The sequence below is a fragment of the Mixophyes fleayi genome, chromosome 10, assembly GCF_038048845.1.
Source record: "Mixophyes fleayi isolate aMixFle1 chromosome 10, aMixFle1.hap1, whole genome shotgun sequence".
In the NCBI taxonomy this organism is placed as follows: domain Eukaryota; kingdom Metazoa; phylum Chordata; class Amphibia; order Anura; family Limnodynastidae; genus Mixophyes; species Mixophyes fleayi.
The window spans coordinates 51,128,907-51,145,021 of NC_134411.1; positions in this window are offsets into that span (position 1 = coordinate 51,128,907).

Genomic DNA, 16,115 nt, shown 5'->3' on the forward strand with positions numbered 1-16,115 from the left:
TGAAAATCCATGTGTTAGAATTTCTATACACAATACAATTGATATTAAATTAAAATATGTTACAATTCTAAATATAATGCTGTATTAATAATTGGTCATTACTAGAGATGGGCGGGCTCGGTTTCCCGAAAACTGAGCCCATCCGAACTTAGGGGAGTGGGTGTGAATCTTCATACCAGAAGCAGACCGGATCACAGATGCCATGGCGACTATGCTCGTATTAGATCTGCGTCCAATATCCACTATTAATGCAGATGGTTTTAGACAGTTGCTGGAGGTCTTGTTGCCCCGTTACCAAATTCCATCAAAACACCATTTCAGTAGAAAAGCTATTCCTCACCTCTACCAGAAGGTTCGTAAAAATGTTATCATTGGGCTGCAAAAAATCATTCTACCCACGTTACACTTAACCACAGATATGTGGACAAGTGGAACTGGGCAAACTAAATATTATATGACTGTGACAGCCCACTGGGTCGGTGATTAACCTTCACCAGCAGGAACAGCAGCAGCATGTACGCAAGTATGTCACATTTGTCAGAGGCAGGCTACTCTGTATATCACCTGCTTCACTAAGAGTTATACAACTGACAATCTGTTACAAAAACTACGGGATGTCTTTGCAACATGGGTTATCCCACTTGGACTCTCCTCAGGATATGTCATTTCTGATAATGCCACCACTATTGTCAGCGCATTACAGCCGGGTGAATTTCATCACATTCCCTGTTTTGCTCACACATTTTTAAAAAATGACAGGGACGTGCAGGAGATGCTGCCTGTGTCCCACAAAATATCTGGACACTTCTGGCATTCGCAACAGCGTGTACTAGATTGCAGCAGCTGCAAGAGCAATTTAATTTGCCTTGCCACCAACTAAAGCAAGAGGTGGTGACAAGGTGGAATTCCCTGTATATGCTTCTGAGGATGGAGGAACAGCCAAAAGCCATCCACGCTTACTCATTGGTAAAGGAGAGGGGACGTATTTTAGTCAAGCACAGTGGAGAATACTTTCCGTGTTGTGCAAGATGCTGAAACCATTTGAAGTAGTCACCTGTGAAGTGAGTTCAGACACTGCGAGCTTGAGTCAAGTTATTCCCTTAATTAGACTTTTGGAAAAGCAGCTTGAGAAACTGAAGGAGGCGATTAAACAAAGCAATTTCGCTAAGTATGTCGGACTTTATTTGATTCGCCAGAATCCAAGAATTATCAAAATCTTGAAATCGGATCACTACATTTTGGCGACTGTGCTTGATCCTCGGTTTAGGACCTATGTGTTCCCTTTGTTTCCATGTGACCCAGATCTGAAGAGATGCAAAGAGCTCCTGGTGAGCAAGATGACAACTCAAGTGTTATGTGACAGGACGGCGTCTCCTCCTTTAGTTTCTCACTCAACTACTGCTAGGAAAAAAATTAACTTTCCCAAAAGACCCAGGGATGATGCAGATGACTCTGCACCAATTTTGGTCTGGTCTAAAAGAATTCACCAATAAATGTGAAACCTCTGCTGTAACTCGACCTGATCCTACTATCAACATCCAAAGTAAACTTCAGGTTCAAGATGGAGACTCTAGGAGTTCCGTATTCCATGGCAGCTACTTCCCCACTAGTGAAATGGCGTAGGTGGCATATTTATGTTATGGAAGGAGAGGGAGCCCCACCTCGGTCCCCCCATCAGTTTGATAAGACTGGTCCTCCTGGGCCTTAACAGGGGTGGGGGTGGGGTTCTTTCCTTTTTTTTGTGTTTTTTTTTATCTAAGAAGTTCATAGTGTTTAGGTTTATAATGGGCTGATTTCCACATGTAAAAGAAGATGTGACTTATGTTTATGGTTTTGAAATCTTCATTAGCCAATTGACTATACTTGTATTTGACTACTTCAGAGAGGTGACTGTGTAGATTGCCTGTGTTTTATGATACATTGTTGTGTTCCATACCCACTATGTACCCCTTCCCCCCTGATCTATGTCTTCCCTTTCCCTTCCCCTGTTTTTTTTCTGTACCCCTAGCAAATATTTTATAAAACTCAATAAACTTATTTTCAGTTAAAAAAAAAAAGTTGGTCTTGAACCTGTTTAATTTCTAAGAATATCAATTGTTCCATGCCATGATTCTCTCTGCGACTAATGTCACATATTTGTACAATTATAACTAGTAATCATAGGAGCTTTTATCACACCAAAGAACAACATTTTAAAATAACATAGCACTCATAGATCCTAAAATATCAATTCCAATGATTGTGATATCAAATTCCAAATTAACTCATAACGCTTTTGACCCTCCAGCAGCCAAAGACCTCTCTACCCAATTTATTTGATATCATGTCACACTACAGATGCCTTTACGGCTACAAAATTAATATTATGAGATATGAGGCTCTTCTTCTCAATCTCCCTTCCTATGAATGTCAAGATATCACCACCCAATTCCACTTTAGTTGGCAAAAGAAAAGGCTGTAGTATCTTGGGATCTACATCACCACCACATACAAGTCCCTATACCAGTAGAACTATCCCACACTCCTCCTCAAACTCAAATCTGATATCATCTCCTGGCTCTCCCTAATTATCTCCTGGCTGGGCAGGTTCACTGCTTTTAAAATGTCTGTTCTTCCTCAGCTCCTCTACCTTTTTCCGACACTCCCCATCAAGGTCCCTCACTCTGAATTGAATACTATGCAACAACACTTTTTTAAGATTGTCAGGTGGGGTAGACCCACTAGGATCCGACTAGCATTGCTCAAGAAACCTACAAACCGGGGAGGTATGGAATTCCCTGACCTCCAGGCTTACTACTGGGTGGCCCATCTTAGTGCTGTTGTAACCTCTTTTGCTCCTCCTGCATCCCATGCATGTGCTGATATAGAAGTCGCTTACCTCTCTCTACCAGAACTGTCTAGGGTCTACCTAAAACTTCTCAGTGTCACAAACAGTCTTGCTCTGAAGGTCTCACCTGCCGGTATTGACGCTGCTAAGCTAGGAGGCATGGAGTCTAAACACGCCTCAGGTCTTCACCCGGGACTCCCACAAGGGGGTTTGGTGCAGAGATGTGCAGGTCGTGGCCCTTCCAGTTAGCTACCAGCGTGATATTGGTGAACTAGCGTAGTTGTGCAGTCTGAAGGTCAAACCGTGCGGGCAAATCAGGTACCGAAGGAGAAGGCAGGAGAAGAGTCAGGAAGCTGAACAGTCAAACCAGGGAATCAGTATGGTCCAGAGGGAAATCCAAAAGAGTAGTCAGCAGAATCGGGTCAGAATCCAAGGAATCAAGTATGCTCAGGAAACAAACAAAGTGCTGGAGTCTAGGGACCTAGATACTCTGGCACCCTAGTGGTGCCAGAGTCCATTTTAAATACATAATGGCTGCCTGTCATTGGTGGAGCTGGGGTTGGCGCCCGAACTTGCCCAGGCAGCAGAGAATTCGACCGTCTCTGACACCTAGTGTGTGTGCGGTGACGGCGCCTGACAATCAGGCTGCCCTGATTAAGCTCTTCCCTACCTTACTATTTGCTGCTAAAACCTGAGAGATCTGCGAGACTCATCTCTCTGTCCCCCCAACTTCTCTGTCCATCATGCCTCTGTGGCATAATTCCACCTTCACCCCTGGAATGCTCTGACCTTTCTCCTCGACATGGACTGCTTCAGGGGTCCAATTTGCTGGGTATCGTTTGGACGTGGGGAGGCTCATGACTTATGATGCCCTCTGCTCCAAATACCCAGACTTAGGCCCGCCTTTTTATCAATACCTACAGATTAAGCATTTTCTCCACTCTCTCCTGTCAGGTGACCTACTGCCTCCGATCTCCTCATTTGAGACCCTCTGTCTCTCCTCCCCGTTACGAAGAGGCATGATCTCTTCTAGGCGAGATGCTGGCTCCTGGGAACAGTCATGAGAGGGAGTGAGACCATCTGTCTCTCCTCCCCGTTACGAAGAGGCATGATCTCTTCTAGGCGAGATGCTGGCTCCTGGGAACAGTCATGAGAGGGAGTGGGAGAGAGAGAGTTGCCCCCCCAGAGGAGAACTGCTAGGAGACCCCCGCACCTCTTCTCTAAAATCCTATATCTGCCCCCCCCCACACACACACTCCACCTCTTCCCACTCCCCCCTTAATTATACTGATATTACTTGATATAGTTAAAATATTTTTTCTTTTTTGCCATGAACACATCTCACTATGCAATGCATTTCTGACATGTATCGTGGCAGTGTTTGAATTTTATCCCCCTGTTATCTGTTAAATGATTGCTGTCGTCCATGGTGATATAATAAAATTTTGAGTTAAAAAACAAACAAACCTCATAACATGTCTCTTTCTTCTTTCAACTACCTATCTACTTAACCCAGTACTTTGTTAATAATAGAATAATAATACATTAGTAATAATAGAGGTAGATTTAGACTTTGTTGCCTCTCCTGACAAAAAATGTCAGGTAATGATCCTGCACTATGGGTGGCCAGGTCCCTGGTATATATTCTCTCTGATTCACTGCAACTCACTAATACCAATATTAAAACACATTCTTTTAATAATGAATCTAGTTTTAAAGATTTCTGGCTTTAACAAAACTCCCCCAAATGTTTATCTTGTATAATGCGTAGATTTTCTACCAGCACTAAATATAGTTATACTCTACACCTTCTTATTTACATAAAATAATAACAAAGAATATAACAAACAGCCTACAGCTGCCAGATCATCCCTCTTGTATAAAAACTAATGTATTATACAATATGTTTATATATAAATGAAGAGCCGCACAATACCTTTCATTTCCTCAAAGCTGGGTGCCAAAAGCCCTCATCCACCATAACATAAAGTACTAGTTCCACACACCCTTACATTGAAAATTAAAAAGGACATGTATAGCTTAACAAACCAAGCAATTCAGTCACAGGGATTGCCACTTTTGTGCCTGAAGTACTTGATTTGTTTTGGCACAAAATGAAACATTTTAGTTGTTTTTTTAACTGTAGAATAGATAGGGATTTTAACAATTTACACTATTCACTGAGGATCTGATTCATCTTTGGCATTAGTGCGTGACGTATCTTCTGTGAAATAACTGTGTATGCTCCGAAACGGACGTTTAGGCAGAGTGTACTTACAACCAGATTCAAATCAGTAGATATTTAGACAAGTGGATACCAATTGAAAAGAGCTACTTAATTTGCTTCCGCTATATAGATAAATGAGGATGCTGACAGATGAAGAGGGCCTGCACCCATACTACAAAAATTCAAAGATTAGGCACACAATACAGCCATAGCATTCATCGGTTGCCAAGAGTAGGGCTTTCCTTACCTTGCCACTATATAAATAAATGAGGATGCTGAGAGATGAAGTTGGCCTGCAGTCATACTAAAAGCCTTCAATGACAACGCACACAATACAATATATTGCCACAGTATACATCGGTAGCCAAGAACAGAGCTTTCCTTACCTTAATTTACTTATGTGCTCTGTGCCATAGTACTGCCCATCTGAATCAAACCAGGGGACTCTGGGGAGGGAGGGCTTAGAAATCATTACCCCGGGGGACACTTCATCCAACCCCAGGGTAAAAGGGACTGCCCGAGACTTGCAGCGGAGGAGGTCCCAAAGACCCATGTATATAAATATGAAATGAATATAGATACGATTTATATGTTCTATTAGTTAAGTGTAAGAAATATGTAAAATAAACAGTTCAAATAGGCCAATATTTGCCCTTCCCACACATGTAAGTATATATAATACTCACATTGATGCAGATTTGGTTGCCCAAAACATGTCTTGACAATGCAATTGAAATTTTACATTCTGAGAAATGAAGAGGACAGATTTAATTCCTGGCAAAGAATACTTGTATAGATGGAGATATGTTGCCTGATGATTTATGCTATGTGATAGAGTTAGAGAACCGTAAAGAATGGTTAATCATTTTTTAATTAAATCAGAGAAAGCAAATGCATCAATGCCAGATTTACAGAATCCGTCATTGAGATGACTGTGGACAACTACGGATAGCGGCATTAGTAAACATTTAAAGACAATGTTAAATGGTGGAATTCAAGATAGCATTGTCCTTGGAGTGAGGTAGATTTGTGTCATAAGGTTGTCCTTCTGAATCAAACCAGGGGACTTCTATATAATTATGGGGAGGGAGGGCTGAAAAATCATTGTCCTGGGGAAGCTTCGCCCAACCCTCGGGTAAAGAGGACTGCCCGAGAATTGCAGCAGAGGCGGCCTCCAAGAAGGTGTGTACTCACTCTGACATCATGGCAACTGGGTTGCCTCACACTGCCACTGCGTTCTGGCTAGTAACAGGCAGCTGGGCCGCGTGGCTGTAATTATATTATTGCTACCTCCTGAGTGGATGTGGGGGGCGTGCTCTTGACCCCGTTTCTCTTATCTCAGTGTTATTGGTTACCGCTCATAAGCTTTGAATATGTTGAGTTAAGTCCTGGGGCATACGAGTACCTGTAAGTATGTCCAACGCTACAGGAAAGGCGGCTGCTATAGGTGAAGATCTAAAAGCTTATGACAGCTACGAGGAAGCCATAACATCATATGAGTATTGGTAGGAACCAGTGCTCTGATTAAAAGCACCTATGGATAGATAGGTGGAGTGCTGGGCCAAAAAGATGGCAGCCAGCATCTTCAAAATATATATAAATTGGTTATTGGTGACCGCTCATAAGCTTTGAATATGTTGAGTTAAGTCCTAGGGCATTCGAGTACCTGTAAGTACGTCCAACGCTACAGGAAAGGCGGCTGCTATAGGTAAAGACCTAAAAGCTTATGACAGCTACTAGGAAGCCATAACATCGTAAAGGATTGTATCCTGGGACCAGTGGTATATTGGCAATTTTTGCTACTAGTTGTTAGCTGACTCACATTGTTCTCTCTAGCACCGTTTTTGTTTAAATAAAAACTGTGACCCTTTGCCAAATTTACATTGGTGTCCTTGTGGTTATTTTTTTTATTCAATTACAGTAATAGTAAGTCTGAACATGCAAAGGAGGTTAGGGTGCAATGAAAGGGAGATATCAACACTATGCAGTTTATTATATTTTAAATTGAATCGGAGAAAGGAAATGCAATGATGGCAACATTACAACATTTTTCATTAGGACAGCTCACTGCAGATTTTGGCCAAAATTGTTGAAAAATGAGACACCTATGAAGGGATCATTAGAAAATAGATTGGAAATGACTGGAAATTAATGTTAATGCTATAAATAGTAATATAGGAGTAAAATCAGCTAAAAATTACATTATTTTACCAATTTTTACCAATTTTTAATTAAATCCAGATCCAAAACCAAAACACGGTCTAGGACAGTCACTGGTTTAGAAACCGAAACACGAGTGTCAGCGCACATCTATAAAATTTACCCCCTTGTGTTTAAGCATGTAAGGGGCATGGCCTATCGCAATTCAAGCTGTGCAGTGACTTCTGTGGTATTGTACGCTGATTTGCTGTGTTTAGCAGATAAAATAATTAATTCTAGTATTTCCTCTGTTGGAGGAAATACTGCGCTTAATGCACTGTGAACTGCCCCCTTTATGTTACTTTTGTAATATATATATATATATATATATATATATATAGACAGACAGATAGATAAGCAAAATTTCAAGGGGGGATGGTCCATACAACGTAATTTCCAAATATTTTAAAGGTGCTACACTGCTGTGACTGAAAAAATACACAATCCAAGATGCAGGTGTACTCTTTAAGCACTAAGACCATACTTACACATAATTAAAGACAGATATATGTTAAACTCTGCAGTACTATAAACTTTATAGTAGAACAACTAGAATAAACATGAGGTTCTTAGTGCACACATTGATCAAACTGTGGATGCCCATCTACCATGTCAAGGTGACCTCTTTCAGAAGTGTATATACACTAACAATTTCTAATTTTAAAATATGGGACTTACCTCATTTAGTGCCTCTAAACTAAAATGAGTATTGGTAGGAACCAGTGCTCTGATTAAAAACACCTATGGATAGATGGATGGGGTGCTGGGCCAGAAAGATGGCAGCCAGCACCTTTAAAAATATATATTAATAACATTTATATACAACCTAATTTTCAAATATATTAAAGGTGCTACGCTGCTGTGTGTATATTAATATGCTTAATGGTTGATATCTTTCCTTCCTTTAACCTCTTAACCTTATTTTAACCATTCTTGAATAAATCACACAACACCTTAGTGTGGCAAAATAAAACTGAGTTTATTTTGAAGGTATGGTGGTGGAGATAAAGTGCAGTCAGTTTGACACCCGCCAGGCAAACATGGATGCTCCAGCAATAACCATGGGACACCCGCAGATGGGGGACATCCAAACACACCCCGGATGCACATATCTACCTTATATATGGCATTCGCCCCTGGCACTACAGAACCCGCAACCCTTCTGGGCTAAAGGAATGCAACTACAAACCGACCCGCAAGGGCGGTACTTGGATTGAGACTATAGCCGACTCCATCGAAGAGAGGCAGGTTAAGGGTGCCTGCTACTATAATGTGCGCCCTAACCACTGACCGTCGACTGCACTGCATTTTCCGGCCATGCTTGGATCCATAGGACCCAAGGCCTGCCACCAACCTACCCTATGGATGCTAAACGCCTGTAAGCACTCCTTATAAACCAAGCCATGCCCTCATTGCTCATATGAACACCATCCCGCCTATAGAGAAGGGGGTTCTGAAATCTAATTAGTGGATGCTCAAACTGCAAGCCACTTACAGATCGAGTGGACTGGACTACCACAGAATTACCTTTCTTCCTGCTTTTGACCTATCCAAAAACCCACTACTGACCCCAAAATGAAGAAGTGACCCTTGCTGCTGAATGCAACACAGCCCAATGAACGTATGAGTGACCTAGCACCCAAATATGTCACGGGGTCCAGAGGTCTGCAAAGGCAGGAAAGCACAACAAAACATTATTATACATAAGCAACAGTAGTCAACTTACCTAGTGATTGGAAATGAAAAGGAAAAGGAAAAAGAAAAACAACAAGAAAGGGAAGCATTAAGACTCGTTGAGCACACACATACTCCGCACCCACAGCAGCACATCCTACCAGAGGCGCACATGCACACAAAAGCTAAAGAGAGAAACAAAGAGGGGAGCAGAAAAACAAGTGAAGATAAAACCATAAAACCTTGTGGTGCCAAGTGTCAATCGGGCCCACTTTTTAGTGGAAAAAATGGACAAATCCCTTCACGACCTGACTTCAAAGGCAACAAGCAGCCGAATCGCTGTGTCACTGCAGCAGAGAATAAGCAAGGAGAAAAGGCAAGGAAGAAGAGAAGGCTGTAAATAACACTCATACACATTAGATTTACACCTCCAAGCTCCTAACATAGGAGGCCTAGCCACACCAGCAACCGCTGCAGATGTGGCAGCCCGGTTCAGAAGGAATGGGTGCCGGAATGAAAACTGTCCAGGCCTAACACGACCAGAATATGCTTGCATACCACCAAAACTGATACTTGGTGAGGAGAGAACCATCACAGGTCCACAGCCACAAGACCCCGGAGTCAAGCCGCAGGCAAATGAAATCCCTCATTGTTGCCATCGACAAACACCGAAACCATCCCTTGGGAACAAAGTAAACCAGAACCCTCCACCAAGCTGGTCGGATTTGGATCACCTCACTCGACAGCATACTGAAGAGGAGCATACACCACATGCTGTGCTAGCATACCTGACAAAGGAGCAAACCTAGAAGAGGCAGTTTCCTCACCTGGAAGGCACAAATATAACATGACACAAGCAGCGCAACATAATGCGACCTCATGCGCGTCCTGCGCCCTTTGAAACCGCTTTCATTAATTTTACAAGAGTGAAATCTTTAATGGTACTCCTCTGTTCAGGGGGTACCGGGGGGGGGGGGTTCCCTTGCCAAACTTTCAAAATTCTGGACATAACAAAACTTCTGTCATAGTCATCCATCCCGCGCAGCCTAGCGAAGAATGATATTCCCACCATAGCTCCTGCCAGGGTTACTCAGGACTTATTGGATTGAAACCCCTCAAACAAATGCTAGCCTGTACTTGTAACCATCTTCATTAGCGCCCTGTCCACGGCTCTGGAAAGTGCACCACTCCTACCAAAACCACACAATACTTCTTCCATGTGGCAGGAGCACCAGATGCTTTTTTGGCTAGACCCTCTATGTTGGATTGACAATCTGCCTTACATAAGCGGGACCAGGGGAACCTATTAGGAAGGCCCTGGAAGCCAGAGTTCTAAACCTATCGCCCTAGCCCCTGACAAACGTCCGCCAGAATATTCTCAACAATGGGAACGAGCCATCGTCTATCCTAAATTCCATGAAGGGAAACAATTTGAGATGGCCCGGCAGTGATTGAAAAACCGCCAAAATATCGACCATTCCCAGCAAATGCTCTGGAACCGAAATGCTCCTCCCCATGTCTAGCACAGCTTCCAAAAAACTGGCATATAACACAGCAGAACTTCCCAGGGACAGCATCATTCACTGATGCACTGTGAGGGAATGACAGGTGTGAGATCAGCCCGAATTTTCCTATCGCCTTCGAGGAACCACCCCCACCGGGTAAACCACCAAGTCCCGGCAAGAGGGGATCTGAATTAAGCGGGGGGACGCACTTATGCCCCCAACGCAATCTCCTACAGAACTTTGTCGGCCATCATCTCAGGATAATAAACTGGCAGAATTCAGGATAACACTTAGGCCGTCTTAACCAGGTCCCCATTAGGTAACCTGAACCCCATACAAAAACCCCAGCTCTAGAAAACTCTGCCTACACCTCAAGAGAGTAGCGATCGAGTCAACGGCTCATGCTAACCCCAGTAATTGGTGATCCTACCTACTGCAGGGCCGGAGGTGGCTGATTACCCGCCGCTCCTCCTCCTGACTGCCTTGTCACGAGACATTGCAGCGTGTCCCCCTCTCAATTTTAAGCAAGTGTGGGAGAACCTGCACAATGCTCCCTTTGGGCAACTAGTTCTGTCGAAGGGATAACAGCGGCCGGGCTGAGAAACAAGCGTCACATATGTATGCACCCTTACACCAGCGTTATAGAACTCACAGCAAGCCACCTCCTGAAGGCGCCTCGCATACAGTCATCTTAGCCTGCTTGAACACAGCGAACATGTCTATGCACCAGCCTTTTACAATTTTGTCCTGGATAGAAACTCTAACCCCTTGAAATATGGCCGAGCTAGCGCAGCGCCCCCATACTTGGACCCGGTGAGATAGGAACCTCCCTAAAAACACCGCTCGCTCAACCTAGCGCGTTACCAAATGCTTGCACAATTCTTATCCACTTTCTGGGGGCAGTCCCCGGAGCCAGAGGATGCAATACTGAGTTATAACCATCCGACAACTAAAGGCTGTAACCAGGTAAAAGCATACATATTGCTCTCATCTTGCAAAACGGAACCGCCCTCAGGGCCGCCAAACTGACCTTCCAGTCCCGAATGTACTGAGGTATGTCTTCCACTGCTCATGGACCCGGCAAAACGGTCCATCACAGTGAATCCGGCATCTGCTGGGAGAGACATGTTACTGACTGAAGCCTGAGACAGTCACAAGCTGCAGACCTCTGCCCTCTACTGTACACTTTTTCTGTGAACCCTGTGCTGTTCGGCAGATCTGTCACCAGATTGCTTGTCCCCTTTAAAACGATTATGCCCTGCTCCTGGACCGAGACCTAGCCACAGTGACGATATTCTGTCTTCCGCCTACCGAAGTGCTGGTGGAAAGGTGTCTTATGCTGAGGGGTGACGTCACGCCCCACAGCAAGAAATTGAGTGCCCATCTGAGCCCTAAGTGAAATGTGAACACCCTCCCCTCTTTAGCAAGGGAACCCCTCTTACAAAAGACAGGAATGCAAACTGAGGCCACTTGGTAAGTGTCAGAGCAACTCACCTGTTCCTGGCTCCTGTTCCCCTGTTATCTCCTTGTTCCTGCCCCTTGTGAAAAGTCCTCCTGTGTATCAGTCCCTGCTTGCTGACCTTTCTGGATCTCCTGCGCGTGTGTACTGACCCAGCTTGTCCACTATCCAGTTTTCCTGTGACCCTGACCCGGATTGTAGACGTTCCTCTCTCTATTCTGCTTTCTCTGCCATACCTGTGTACCAGGGCCGGACTGGGACTAAAAATCAGCCCTGGCATTTAAAGCACACAGGCCCACCTCTGTTGATAAGCTGGAAAAAAAAATGTGTGCCGCAGTGCAGTGGCGGTGCCGCCAAAGGCGTAGCTACATTATGTTGGGGGCGTGGTCAAAATGGTGCGTTGATACATACATTATAATAAAACATTACATTTATCAGACCCTCCCCATCCACATTACGCCACCCCCCCAGATACATTATGACACCCCCAGCCCACTGTACTTATCTATGCTTCTGATGCTGCTGACATACCTGTAGAGTGAGCAGGGAAGCTCTTAGTCTCATGAGATTAATACATTTCGTGAGACTTAGAGCTCCTCAGCTTGCTCTGCAGGCTGTGCCCTGTCCGGGACGGAGCACAGATCCTCCTGCTGACCAACTGGATTAAGGCTCGGGGGGCCCGGGCCCTTAAGTCAGGGGGGCTCCTATGATGCAATTTGGCTATAAGACAAATTTTTGACAAATACAAAGGCAATACAGTGTGCACTACTGTTAGGTGCACGCAGTTCTGCCTTAACAAGCAGTACAGTGTGAAGCAGGAGATATCTCCCAACTGTCCTTGTAGTCAGACCAAATCCTGACTAAGTGGGACAGTCACCCATCAAATTCAGAACAGTTGGCAGACTGTCCTGGTCTCTCCTACCTGTCTTGTCATGGTCACCACTTGTGGCTGCTGGTGTCTTTAGATCAGTTGCTGCTTGTCTGGATCCTGGAATGTTGGATGCCCTATTTGGAGAAAAAAATGAGCAGATGAAATTTAGCCCTGGTGTTAAATCAATATAGCATCCATGTTTTAAAATGAGGCCTCACTGCAGCCACAACATTAAAGTACTAGTATTCACATTTGATAAATACATCTATTTCCCTCCAACTAGCCCTGACATTAAATAGTATTCCCATTTAATAAATAAAACTATTTCCCTCTCTCCAAAGCACCCCAGCATTAAATTAAAAATCCAATCACCCCATCTGAAATTGATAGGCCCCACTATTAAATTGCCCCCCACAAATAGAATAGCACCCAATAATTAGCCCCCACCTGCAATTCCCTATTAGATTAACAGCCTACCTCCCACATTATATTAAGAGCTACCCATACACACATTATGGTCATACACCGGCCCATACACACATACTATAGTTATACTGTTACACACATACACACTATAATCATAACCTGTCACACACACACACATACTATAGTTATACTGTTACACACATACACACTATAATCATAAAGGTCATTCTTTGGATATTTTTTTTGGGGGTTATTTTTTGGGTAATTTGTATTCATTGTCATTCAGAGCTTGATTTATATATTTTTTAACTTTGTCGATCCCATTTTTATTGGCGCCTGTCAGTAAATTCTGTGTTATTTTTTGTTACACTATAATCATACCCTGTCAAACAAATAGATAGATACCCTGTCACACAAATAAATAGATACCCTGTCACACAAATAAATAGATACCCTGTCACACAAATAAATAGATACCCTGTCACACAAATAAATACATACCCTGTCACACATATAGATCCCCAGTCACACATATAGATCCCCAGTCACACATATAGATCCCATCACACATATAGATCCCCTGTCCACATATAGCTTCCCTGTCACACATATAGCTCCCCTGTCACACATATAGCTCCCCTGTCACACATATAGCTCCCCTGTCAAACATATAGCTCCCCTGTCACACATATAGCTCCCCTGTCCACATATAGCTCCCCTGTCACACATATAGCTCCCCTGTCACACATATAGCTCCCCTGTCACACATATAGCTCCCCTGTCCACATATAGCTCCAATGTCACACATATAGCTCCCCTGTCACACATATAGCTCCCCTGTCACACATATAGCTCCCCTGTCACACATATTTAGCTCCCCTGTCACACACATATAGCTCCCCTGTCACACACATATAGCTCCCCTGTCACACACATATAGCTCCCCTGTCACACATATAGCTCCCCTGTCCACATATAGCTCCCCTGTCACACATATAGCTCCCCTGTCCACATATAGCTCCCCTGTCACACATATAGCTCCCCTGTCACACATATAGCTCCCCTGTCACACATATAGATCCCCTGTCACACATATAGCTCCCCTGTCCACATATAGCTCCAATGTCACACATATAGCTCCCCTGTCACACATATAGCTCCCCTGTCACACATATAGCTCCCCTGTCCACATATAGCTCCCCTGTCCACATATAGTTCCCCTGTCACACATATAGCTCCCCTGTCCACATATAGCTCCCCTGTCACACATATAGCTCCCCTGTCACACATATAGCTCCCCTGTCACACATATAGCTTCCCTGTCCACATATAGCTCCCCTGTCACACAAACTACCCCCCCTCCCTCTTACCTTGTGCGCTCCGCAGCGCGCTGTACAGTCTCTCCTAACACATGGGACGGCACCTATCACATGGTGCTCGTCCCATGTGACATCTCCAGAGCCATTCATAGAAGAGAGGGGAGGAGCGACCACACCAGGAAGTAAGTGTAGTGCCGACCCCACTGCTCAGCACACAGACTGTCATGCTGAATTCTGGCATGACAGTCTGTGTGCTGAGCGATGGGGCCGGCCAGCTAGCAACCGGCCCATCTGGCCATCGGCCCTTCTGGCATTTGCCAGAAGTGCCAGATGGCCAGTCCGGCCCTGCTGTGTACCAACCCGGCTTGCTGACCACTCTGATTGCCTGTGACCCCGACCCGGATTGTCTGACACCTCTTTGCCTACACGGCTGCTGCTGCCGCCAGTCGTGTACCAAACCCAGATTCCTTTCATGCTGCATTCCCCTGCTACTCCATCCGCTACACTACTTCTTAAGGGAAGCCTGAGGACCGCGACCTGTGTCTCCCAGCAGCTAAACCCATCCTGCCTTGCGGCGGTTCTTGGTGAACACCGGGGAATTTGTTAGACTCCGCACCTCAGGTAAGCCAGCACTAATAAAGAATAGTACAGAATCCAGCTAATCCGTTACAAGATTACTAAGCCTGTTTACTAATTTAAAATGCATCTCAACATGATTAATACACTTACACATACGAAACAATGTAGTGTAGATAATTTTCCACTGCTTAAGAGAGAGAGTGAGGTTGAGGTCCAGCTCCCATCTGGTTTGGGAGGGAGTCTTTGAGGAGTGTGAGGAGGTTTGGAAAACTGATACCAGAAAGTTATTCCCCCTCTATTGGAGTCTTTCATCAGTCTGTCCAGTAATTGGGCAGTAAAAACAAGGAGTGTGAAGTCTTAGATACCGACCTTATCTAGTGGCATATTTGGGCGTACTTAAACATATCTTGTGCAAGGTTGTCAAAGCGTTCCTGGATAAGGGCAAAGGGGAGGAAATGGTTCTGAGTGTAGAGATCTTTAAGAGAGATGAAAACCTTAGTGCGCTAGGTAGTAAGATTAATCTCCATGTTCAGTTTGGAGAGGGCCTGAAGGGAGATGTTAAGAGTAGGGAGCGATAGCTCAGTGTGCTGACTCATTAGTCTATCCTAAATCAGCAGAGCATCTGAAATTTAGAGGAGATGGAGGGAGTGGAGTGAACAAGCATTCCTAGGGGTCCACTAGGAGTTATGTCGGAGAGGAGACCCATTCCAAGTCAACCCATGGCTTAGCATTAGAGAGTAGGAACCAGTCCCTGAGATGAGATAGCATGCAGGCCCCTTGATAATAGGGTAGATTGGGGAGGGTTAAACTGCCCAGCTGTTTAGGGATGGTCATAGAGTGATAGGCCAGGAGGGGACATTTTAGTTCCAGACATAAGATGTCATTAGCTTATAAAGGAGGTCCATGTATCGTTTGGGGACTATATATGATATGGTGCGAAAAAGGTAAATTAATTTTGGAGGAAGCATCATCTTAAAGGCAGCAATGTGAACCAGCCAGGAGACCTCGCAGTTGATCTAGCTCATGGTC